This window comes from Lygodium microphyllum, unplaced genomic scaffold, assembly GCF_053477565.2.
Source record: "Lygodium microphyllum isolate KBCC unplaced genomic scaffold, Lygodium_microphyllum_v1.1.10 scaffold_31, whole genome shotgun sequence".
Classification (NCBI taxonomy): domain Eukaryota; kingdom Viridiplantae; phylum Streptophyta; class Polypodiopsida; order Schizaeales; family Lygodiaceae; genus Lygodium; species Lygodium microphyllum.
In genome coordinates this window covers 6,305,617-6,309,428 of record NW_028229514.1, presented here as the reverse complement: position 1 = coordinate 6,309,428, position 3,812 = coordinate 6,305,617, and positions in this window count along the sequence as shown.

Sequence of the window (3,812 nt, the reverse complement as noted above, 5' to 3'; positions counted from 1 at the left end):
TGATAACTCCCACAACCCCCATCTTGATGCATCCTATCTCACCTTGCTATTAACATAATTATCTACATGATCCAAAGGTTAGATCCACAAAAGATCACCTTTTTGCCATCCAGTGACATAGATCTTATCTGACATACAAATTAGGACCCAACCAATGTTCATGCTCACAAATGGCTTCTCCTCATAATGGAGTCCTCACAACTTAAAGCATCTTGGATCATTCGTGGTACCTAACAAGGGTGGGGCATTGAGCATATCTAATAAGCTCTTCACATGCCCTAATGAAATGCTCATATCCTATAAGGATGGTTGAATTTGACCCTCATGACTACACCAAGTAGCATTTAATGCAAGCATTCTCCTTTTCAATTCAGCATTCTTTAGCAAAAGGATTCCTGCCATCTCCATAAAAGAACCAAGATCCTCATTATAAGTACAAACACGAGGTAGTATAAAGGCACTATATTCTTTGGTCTTAGTGGAGCCTATCTCAAAATATTCTAACCAATGAAGTCATGTATTTACTAATTTCCCATATCAATTTCCCATCCAATGAAGCCCATAGTCATCACATGACCGATGAACGTATGTGAGTTACCATGGTTCATTCATTAGGAGCAATGTCCTCAGATCAAAGAACATGTTATTATAGTTGTCATAGTTTGGCACTCTCTTCTTTTTTGGATAGCTATATATGATGTGAAAGGTCTTACCAATGACTTTCAAGACTCGCTGTCCGTCTTGTCTATTGAACTGAAGATGGCTTTGAAAGCAAAGATGCCTTGACCCTTTTCTTCTTCAATGTCTCTTGCATAACTTTTAAGAGTTACTTTGCCTACTAATCCCCACCCTCTCTAGGGTGCTTTGGATGTCCTCTTTGTCTAGGCAAGACCCTTGTAGGAACTTTTCAACGCACTGCTCGTTGGCCTTCTTAAACCTCTTCTCGATCAACATCCTTCTTACAGCTTTAGAAGGAATGATGTTGCTATAAGATTCTGATGCTTTCTCCACGTTCCTTATTGCTTATTCTGGATGGATAATGGCCCAAATGGTTACAACAACAATGTAAGAGTGAGGAATAATACAAGTAGTTCAGGGTGAGTGACCAACTATTATCGTATTGCTGCTATTCTTCTCCTAAAACCTTCGCTTCTAGGCTTGAGAGTCTAGATATTCTTTCGACTTCTCTGCCTCTCACACCTCTAGAGCTTCATTTTCTTTTTCCTTGCTACACATAGCTAGCTTTTCCTTGGCTCTCCTCCAATTTTTTCATCACATTGCAGATCTTTCTTGGAGTAACCATTGTTTTTGCATCTTCAATATGTTTGAATGTCCTACTAGATTCTGTGTATAAGCCAAAATAACTTCCCTCTCGTCCCGAGCAAACCTTAGTAAATGAGGAACATGACGAGAATGGACAGGCGCTTGTTGTTGTGAGATCGACAGAATACAACCTACCATTAGTCCATAGCTCTATATTCTTTCCATCTCTAATCTCATTGCATCTAGCACACTTGGTCTATTGTGATAAACACCTAGTTTCTATAGCGAATGGATTCATGCTCTTCTTCCAGAGCAAAGGGCAGTTTCTATGTGATGGGAAAGCATTGAAGGTGGTTCATGCAACGCCTTCAAAGTGAGTTGTCAATGAACAAGAGACAACCAAAGTACCAAGCTAAAAACATGGTTTGGTGGCACAAAACCACATGCCTTTGATGAATTTTGTGTAGAATAAACCAAATTTTAGTTGCTCGATGATTGTACCTTTAGTGAAACTCAACCCACACAACAACCACTATGCCACAATCCCATTGTCTAGAAGAGTTTTTTTTTGAAGAAATAGGAGGATTAAAACATTTAAACTTAAGGATTAAAATATGATGGCTTGCTACTAATGATCATCTCTATTAATTGTGGAGATGGCACATTTGACTGGGAGGGGTCAAGGTACAACTTTACATCTCTTCTCTCTCTCTCTCACTCTCTCTCTCTCCTCACTACCACAATAGAAATCACCATAGCCTACTCTCTCTCTCTCTTTACCCTTTCCCACAAATAAGCTGCACGCATGGCTTGGTCACTGTTCATAGTGTACTTTCTCTCTCCCTCTCCCCCCACCCGCCAAAAAAAGATACCCGGCTCACAGTTCAGACATGCTATAGTAGGCTGAAGGGAAAAAGTCCAAGTAGAAACATGAACAATTGGAAGCAAGAGAGGTGCGAGCTATGGCAGCAGATGGAGCAAGAGAGCAAGAGAGAAAGACTCAAGATGTGGGAAATCCAAGAGTCACAATGTGTGGTTCTCCTTCCCTTTAGTCAAATGCTATTGAAATAATAAAGAATGAAGTGACAGTGATGGGTACTTGCGCCACACCTGTAGTGTGCAGGTGCGGGTAATATTAGTATAGTAATACATAGTGACTATGCACAGGTCCCTTTACCCCCAGCAACCTCCCACTTAAAGGTGAGTGTGTCTCGAGTGAGGAGGGAAAAAAAACAGAAAAGAGAAAGTACAATGTGTACAAAGAGTACAATAGGATGAGGAATAGAGGTCATCTCATCCAATGCCCATCAACATCCTAAGGAAGGCAAAATGCTTTATGGAGAGACTTTCCATGTGAGCAGATCTACAAGATTTTGGTTAGTTGAGATCTTGACAAGGTTAGTAGACTTTCCCTTAATGACCTATCTGAAAAATTAGTAACCCACCTCAATGTGCTTCATCTTCGTATGGAAGGTCGGATTCTTGGCTAATTAGATAGCACTCATAGAATCCAAATGCAGTGTAGGGACCACGTAAGTCATACCAAGGTATGCCACAAGATATCCTTAGCGAGCGTCCTTGTAAGCCTCAATGGATGTAACATACTCGGCTTCTATGTGGTAGAGAGAGCCATGTATTTTTGCATCGTAGACATCCAAGAAACAACACCTACATCAAATGTAAACACATAGCTAGCGGTGGATTTCATACTATCTATATGCCCTGCATAATCAGAGTCAATGTACCCTATGAATCTTGTATCCTAGCCACCATGAAATATGCACATATCTATTATGCCCTTCACATATCTCATGATACCCTTAATAGCATCCCAATGCCACCTACCAAGTATAGCCATACAATGTTCCATAACTCCCATTACAAAAGTTGTATCAAGATGAGTGTCTACGATGGCATATATCAAAATGCCCACTGCAGATGCATAAGGGATCTTGGCCATCTCGACATTCTTCTCATCAAACTGCGGAAAAATTTCCTGGCTCACCTTCAGATGAGAAGGAAAAGGAGAGCCAATAGGTTTAAGATCCTTCATATGAAAACACTTAAGGACCTTTTTGAATATACTCCTTCTATGACAATAAAGTATCCCCTAAGAACAATCATGCATAATGCATATCCCAAGAATATGTGAGGCCTATCCCATGCATTTCATTTCATAACTCCTCTTGAGCTCACTTTTCAAAGCATTCAACTCATTAGGAGCTCTCCTAGCAATATGTCATCCACATAGAGTGCAAAAATCAAAAGACTACCATCACGAGCCTTTTTCTATATAAACACACATCCATATCACTACGTGTACAGTCCTATGAATGCATAAAGGCATCAAACTTGTGGTACCCTTACCTAGATGCCTCCTTAAGGCCATAAAGGAAATTTTTGAGTTTGCACACTAGGTATTGCTTGCCTTTCTCCTCAAAGCCCTTAGGCTATTGTATATAAATCTCCTCATGCAAGTCCCCATGTAAGAAAGCTATCTTAACATCCATCTAATAAAGGTCCAAATTTAAATGAGAAACCAAAGCTAA